Source organism: Marmota flaviventris, chromosome 7 (genome assembly GCF_047511675.1).
Source record: "Marmota flaviventris isolate mMarFla1 chromosome 7, mMarFla1.hap1, whole genome shotgun sequence".
Taxonomy (NCBI): domain Eukaryota; kingdom Metazoa; phylum Chordata; class Mammalia; order Rodentia; family Sciuridae; genus Marmota; species Marmota flaviventris.
This window is the reverse complement of record NC_092504.1, coordinates 31,114,138-31,122,422: the sequence shown is the minus strand read 5'-3', so window position 1 is coordinate 31,122,422 and position 8,285 is coordinate 31,114,138.

Here is an 8,285-nt window from a genome sequence, read left to right as displayed (position 1 = left end):
GTCCCCCACTCTCCGTGTTAAACATATTGTTTGTTCCATCCTGAATCCTACCCCATTTGATTTGTTAATCTGGATTTTCAGCTTATTTGTCCCATCACTCCAGTAAAAGCAATCAAAACATCCCTTGTGATCTGGCTTCCTGCTGCTAGCCTAGGTTCCCGCCACTTGCACTTTCTCTTGCAGCTCTGCCAGGCTGAACTACTTCCTCTTCTGTCTTTACTCCAACCGCTGCCTGTGAAGCCTCTGCAAGTCCCTCTGTCTGGCAGACTCTCTCTTAACTATTGGCACAACTGGCTCTCTCTTTCTTCATGCCACCTTTCCTGATTCCCTCCAGCATCTCCTCACTTCTCAGCTCTTAGCAACACCTACATATCTGTTTAATTCTCTACTCCCACTGGAATGTAAGCTCCATGACAGCAGAACTTTGTTTAGTTCACTCTTAACATCTCCAGTGTCTGTTACTGTCTCTGATGTATAGTAGATACTGAACAAATATTTTTTGAATGGATGATGATGCCATGCAGGAGACGTAGCTTATATTCATTTTTGTTATGGACAAAGGTTTTCATGTGATTTATGAGTCATATGATTTAGACATGATGATAAAGTTAAAACATAGCCCAGTTTTACTCTTAAAATTAGAATCTGAAAAGGCTGTTTTTATCGCTCATTCTGGCAATGCTGAGAAATAGCATTTGAAGAAGCAGTTACAGCTGAGAACTTATGCTGAGATCTTACAATGTGGCCCATAAATAGATTCACAGAACAAAGCGTAATGATAGATCAATAAATGTTGTCAAGCCTTAATATTTGCCCCTGAGAGAAAGCAAGATAACAGTGAACAGAAGTGGAATGATTGAACCTTAAATTTTATTACTGATAACTTGACAGATGGTGTGTTAGCGCACAAATAATTTTAATTGACAATGGCCATGACCACAAGGTTAACAATTATTGGAACTCAGAAAACAACACTCCAAAATGAAGACCTCAAAAGCAGCCCCAGAAGCAGTTTCTCTCTGCCCTTTGCCCTCCTGTCTCTCACCCTTCAGTCTTCTCCAAGGCTAGCCTTAGAAACTAGAATTTCCCTTCCCTGAGGTCATTGAAACCAGAACTCCTTTTCCCCAAAGCTAGCCATTAAAAAATCATTAATAATATACCTTTCTGTGTGAGATGAACATAAGGACGTTCTCTGACCTAGCTTGTTTGATTATATGACATGAGACTCTCATTTTACAGGGGTCCTGCCCCATCTCTGGGAGGAAGAATTTACTGCAATTGAGGGCCAAGAGGAATCTAAACAGGCCTTACTGAGTTTCTCCATTTGGTCTGTTTCTGTGAGTTCAGACAGTTGTTGTCCAGCCATATTTCTATGGGACTGCCCCTGCTCCATCAAACCTAACCATAAAATCAGAGTTTCCCTTATACCTTTGGTCCTCAATCTGAAGACTCCCATGTCAAGGAAAAACCATGGTCAAATAAATTTGTTATGTTTTTTTTTTTTTTTTTTCTTGTTAACCTGTTATGGGGGTGCCAACCATGACCCTTGGGCTAGCCAGGAAAGGGATCAACCCCTTTCCACCTTTATATAATTAATGTTTGACTCTGTGTAAAGTCCAGTACTGATCCTAATGTGTAGATGCCCTTAATAAATAAATGGTTGACTTCTCATTTTCTGTTCTGAGTGCTGAGTATGTAGATGGAAAGGATTGAAAGATTAAACTGCAATTATAAACTGTATATATGTTCAAAATCTGGATCCCAGGAAGACATCTCTTTTAGAAGATTAGGATTTATTCTAGCAGTATTTCTACTGTTCATGTTTCTTTTTAATTTTTTTTTGTTGTTGTTGTAGATGGAAACAATACCTTTATTTATTTATTTTTTATGTGGTGCTGAGGATCAAACCCAGTACCTCACCCATGCTAGGCGAGCGCTCTACCACTGAGCCACAACTCCAGCCCCAATCTACTGTTCATGTTTTGATGAGAATAGCCTCATGACAAAATGGTCACATTAAGACAAAGAACTAGTGCTGGGGATGCAGTTCATTGATGGAGCACTTCCCTACCACTCTGTTTGATTAAAGCACCTCAGGGGGGATTAAAAAAAAATAGTATAGCTATGTAAAGTATGACCAGAGCACACCCCAGGAAGGAGAATCTCTAGGTCAAGAGACACCGTGGCCAAGTAAACCCAACCAAAATATTTCCCCTTGAATTTCATCTCAAATTCTCACTTCGGTTTCCCAGGGGTCATTGTCAACTGACTGCACCCCCTCACTCCTGAGGAAAAAAAAAAAAAAGTCCTTGGCTCTTTACCATGTCCAACCAACCTAGAATTTTCAGAATGATCTTTACCAGAATCTAAGAGAGAATAAAAATGAAATAATCAAGGAAATATAAACAACAATAACTTCATTCATTTGTTTAGCTACTCTTTCAGTTCCTATTCTCCTAAGAAGAAATTTTCATCTCCAAAGAGCAGTTATAAATTTGTAGGCAATCTGCCTGGTTCCCTTCCTTCCAAGCTCTTTCTTTCTGCACATGATAAAGTCATTTTTCTGCCTTTCATGTGAGAGCCATCTAGCTTGTTCCCCACCACAGGTGGAGCTAGAAATCCCTTTTTCTTGCCTTTCATTCTGACTCTGGTCAGAGGGCTGTGGCACTCAAATTGCAGGACTGAGGTGACTGGCACAGCATACAAGCTCCTGCTTCTGGTGAGACTCACTCTTTACACAAGAGGGAAGATCACTGCAAGCCCACTGTCAGGCCACTTCTTGGAGTCCCCAGAGCATTTACACAAGAACTGCCCCTTACAGTGCTGGGGACATGGGAAGGAATATGCATTCTCTTACACATATATTTCCATTCAGCTATCCACAAGTAGATATCCTATAATCAGACCACACTTTCTAATTGAAAATAAAAATATGAAATACAAGTCTAATTCTGTTCATCCCCAGATTTTCTTAACATGCTATAGTGATTCTCTATAGCCTTCAAGGCAAACTAAGCATGATTTAAGTCTCTCATAACTTACCCCCTGACTACCTCTCCAGCTCTGTGCTCTTTCTGAATTGTTTGTAGAGTCTGGAACATAATGTTTCTCCTGCAATTATGCCTTTAATTCTGTTTCTTCCATCTGGAATACCTTCCATTCCAATATCTGCTGGTCCTCAAGACTCAACTCCAAAGTCACCTCCTCTAGAACTATCTAGGCCATGTGCATTCTTCCTCTGTGCTCCTAGTCTCCTGGGTGCCTCACTATTGTAGCAACTACTCCTTAGGCTGTGGATGTTGGCTTATCTATCTGATTAGCTGAGAGTGCCTGCTACAGACACTCATAAATACCTTCTGAATGAATGCATGCATGAATGAAAACACCTCTTACACACAATGCCTTGAGAAATAGCAACTTATTAGAGTATGACCATCTTTTTTCCTCCAGGCTATAACACATACAGACAGAAACAGTCCTCTCATTTATAGTATTACACTACTAGTTTCATGAAACTTTAGAAGGTTTTAAATTTAGGATTCCATAAACTTACAAGGGCAAGCAAATGAACACAAAGTACTTGTGTTTATTCCTATGCATTAAAAAAATTATCCCAACATCTCAATACCCTTGCTACATTTTTAAAAAATAACAGTTGCAAGACAGTTGTATGTTGACTTCCCATGAGTTAAAAAATGTTCCAGGATATATTTTAGTATTTGATAAATTACTTCCTGATCACTAAGACAGGAACCACTCACTCTGGTTTCTATTTTCATTTTCTCAGAGATCAAGTTCAAAGCCACTATACAAGTTTAAGCATTTGGGTTTGTTGCTGTACTTACAGAATACTCATCTGGCAACATTTATCAAATAATATGAAGAGGCCTTCAGCATAGAAGACACTGTGCTACTTGCTATGGGTGGAGAACAAACAGTGATAAATAAGACAGATATATAAACGGAAAAGTTCTTATCAACTTTTAGGCTTCCTCTTTTGCCTCCATGTTCTCCATCTTTTAAAAAACACACATCCTCTGAGTTCACACTTGCCTTCTATATTCAGTGACTATACTTAGCACAGAATTCTTGGGGAGAGATGCTGGCTGTGTAACAAGCAGCTGACCTGAGAAAAACAGCAGGTGATTAGAAGGTGACACGCACTGTACACATCTGAATTCATTCGGAGTCAATAGTCCAAGAAGGAAGAAAACAAACATTTTGTTCTCCTCAGCCCCATCCCCAAGAAAATCAAGAAATGGAATTATTTAGATTCAGAAGTTTCTCTTATTGCAGTTTTTTTTAAATCTGAGACTGCATCTACTAGACCTGATAATTTCAGACTTTGAGCAATTGATTTTTCTTCATTGAAGAGTCAAAGATTGTTATATTATTCTAACAGCATAAAGAATGCTTTGATTATTCTATTCTCTTTATGCATGTGATTTTAAAATAGTGTATTTTAGCTGGGTGAGGTGGCACATGCCTATAATCCTAGGGACTTGGGAGGTTGAGACAGGAGGATAGTAAGTTTGAGGCCAGCCTCAGCAACTTAGTAAGATCCCATCTCAAAATAAAAAAATAAAAAAGGGGGACAGGGGACTGGAGATGTGGCTCAGTGGTTAAGTGCTCTTGAATTCAATCCCCAGTATCCCCCCCTCCCCCCAAAAAAGTGCGAGTGGTATTTTAATGTCAAGTTGGTTGCCAGAAGCTTTATTGACAAAGGTTGAAGTATGATAGTGGTTCTAGAAATCCATTCCAGGGCCCATTTCCCTTCCTGTCTCCCTTGGAGTCTTCCAACATAGACATGTCTGGCTCAAGTCCTTTAAGGAGAGTGGCTCCAACAGGTTCTTTCCTGCAAGGGCTGCTATCTCAGTGCAGCCAGGTGTGAGAGTGGAAAAGGCTGCCTTCTAGCCACAGGTGATCAGGGTAGCAACAGCGTTGGCAAAGCAGCCACAAGCGGGCTGTGTGTGGGAAGGGGGCCACCTCTGAGGAGGTCTGACCATTCTCATCACAGAGATGGCAGATCAGATCAAACTAGACTTTCCCCTCTGGAGAAGAAATACGCCAAGTGAACCACAGCCCATGGTCTGCACAAGGCCAAGCACCTTGCCTGGCTTTCTGAGAGGCCTGGTTGCTGCAGGGTGCCCTCCTGGGTGTCTCATGCCCTGGGCTTCTTTGCAACAACTAGGTATTGGGGAACTAGGTATCTCAGTTGTCTCCTACTGGTCTGCTCTGATTTCTCTTCTATGAAGTTTAAGTTTCTGTGCCTGGGGAAAGGGGCAGGCTCAGAAATATCACTATAATTCCTTTCTCAATTATCTCTGTTCCTAAAACATCAAACAGGATATGTTGGGTGGGAGGGAAGGGTGGGGGGAGGGAGAGGGGAGGATGAATTAAGTTTATTGAGTTATAATTTACATACAGTAAAATTCACCCCTTCTTGTGCACGGTTCTAGAATTTTGACTAACATTGTTAGTTACATAATCACCAGCAAAAAAAGAGATACAGAACAATTCCACAATCTTAAAAATTCCCTTGTGCCCTTGTCAGCCCCTCCCTCCACCTCCAGCCTCTGGCAACCACTGATCTATTTTCTGTTCCTGTGTTTCCGCCTTCTCCCCAGTGTCATAAATGGGATCATACACAACCTGCATCAACATCCTTTTTAAACAAACAGGTGCCCTGCCCCACTCTCTGCTACCACATCTCACCCACATACTTTGCCTGATTTTTCCCCCCTAGAATACTTAATATTACCCGGAAACAAATTATTTCCATTATTTATTTGATTATGGTTTCTCATTCAAATGTTCATTTCTACTTAAATGTGAGGGGAGGATTTTGCCTGTTTGCCACCAGATTTCCAGGGATCAGGAAGCTGCCAGACATTTTATGTGTTTGGTAAGTATTTGTTGAATGAACCACAAAATGAATGAGGAGATAGGAACTTCCCAGGACCCTCTCCACGCTCAGGCAGATCTCATTAAAAAGAGATTATTTTTTCCTACAAAATGTGTTAATCTAAGTATTGCTGTGTAGCCAAAGTAGATGGTTATCTGCAAGTAATACAATTAGAAGTAATTAGGCTGATCCAGATTATGAATTGTCTTTTGAATTCACTTTCTGGATGATTAGATTACTCAAAATAGAACTAACCTGAAGTGAGTAAAATGGAAATAATGATGGTAACTGTTTGATAGGGTTGTGGTGGAGACTTAATGACTTCATATAAGTGAATTAATTACTGTGGTGGTTTTCAGTTGGGAGCAATATTGTCCCCCCAGGGACTTCTGGTAATGTCTGGAGATGCTTTTTTTGTTGTCAAAACTGGGATCAGGAGGACTACTACTGGCATCTACTGCTGAACGTCCTAGAGTGTACAGGACAGTTCTCCGTGACAGAGAAATACCTGGTCTAAAACGTCAATAGTGCACCATTGAGAACCCTTGGGTTAGTATGGAGTGGGCACATAGTAAGAGATACATTTGTGTTTTCTATTGTTATTTAGTAATGACCTTTCCTACAAAAATTCTCAAAAACCTCCAGAGGGAAGGATGACACAGAATGGAGTTGAGATCATTAAGTCTGGTCAGACCCTCGGGGTTTGAAATCTATCTTTACTCTTCATTAACTGTGTGATTTGAGCATGTTATTTGACTTCTCTATACCTCCTGTTCTTTGTCTTTAAAATTGGTTTAGTGATAGTAAATCCCTTAGAGAGTTGCTAGGGGCTTGAATAAAAATAATCCATTCAAAACATTTGATTCTGTGCAGTAGCACACAGTAAATGTTCAATAAATGTCATGATTATTGCTGTTATTTTTGATCCCCAAAAAATCTTTCCCCAGAATATGATGAAGGAATTGAGGGTAGTTTCATCTAGGAAAAAGAAATAGAAAATTCCTCATATAAAATATATATGAGTGTATTTCTATAACAATAGGTAACTATATAAAAGTTACATTTAAACCAAATGTTTTAATGCTGTTATTTTTTATCTTTTAAAAGTATTTTGTTATTACTTTCCCTGGTAGAATAACTCCCTGAAATAAAATTTCTTTCATTTTAAAAATTTGTATCTAGCACAAAAAGTAGAATTATTTAAGGCTTCTGGTACAGACGAATTAAAGGATTTTGAGAAACTAGGTCTCAGACATGAAATATAAGACAAGAAAGTTAAACACTAATGCAATAACAACCACCTCTTGTGTTTTAAGTTTATTAATCTCTTATTCCTTTATTGAAATAAGATGCAGAAGCCCACAGTGGATGAGTAATTGCAATTTGTGGCCACTGACTAATTCTAGAGTCTCATTTTATAATCTAATATTTGTGAAGGTTCTTTGGAAATTGTTAAACATAGTTATGAAAATGTGGGTATTATTATCAACTCTAACAAGTTATTACAGGGTTAGATGTTTCCCTTGTTAGGGAGATGGTCATGCCCCAGCAGTTCTTGTTGGTATGTAGTCAGGCAGCCAAAATTAGGCTACAGGTAAAGTTTGTATTTAAGAAGAAACAACTATCTGATAAACTATAAATTATTTTTCATATTATAAATACAATGAGGGAGAACTGTGTTTCTCAGAAAAAAACTTTTAAGTACAGAATGCAAGATATTTTACAGTCTGTCACAGGGGATAAAAAGAATATCACATACAAAAAAACGAAAAGGCAAATGACAACCTGTGAAAATGTTTGCAACGTATATGACAAAGGGCACATGTTCCAATAGAGAAATGGGCCTGTAAGTCAATAAGAAAGACACAAATGCTCCAATAAAAGACATGAATAGGCAATTAACAAAGAGAAGAAATTAAAATTGCTAGCCAATATGAGAAATCTTTAAAGAAAGGCAAATCAAAACAACACTTTAGTCTTTTCAAATTATTAAAGGCTCGAAGAATAAGATGGCTAATGAAGTTTGGTGACCCATGGGCACTCTCATGTGTGGTTGGTAGAGTGGATGTGGGCATAACTTTGCTTGATACTATTGGTTCTATGAATTTAAAACTTCAGATATCTTCATACTCTTCATCTCAGTAATTCTACTCTATAATCAGACTCATAAAGTTTTATAGATATGAATCTTCCCACCATGGTGTTGCATATAAAATTTTTAAAATGACATAGAATATGGTTAAGTGAATTATGATCCATCCATGGGCCATTAAAAAATTGAATGTAGGCCTTACTAATAACTACTGCAGCATTTTCAAGTTTGGGTGACCGAGAGGTGATGGCACAGGTAACAGAAGCTATAATAGTGTGGAGCACAGAT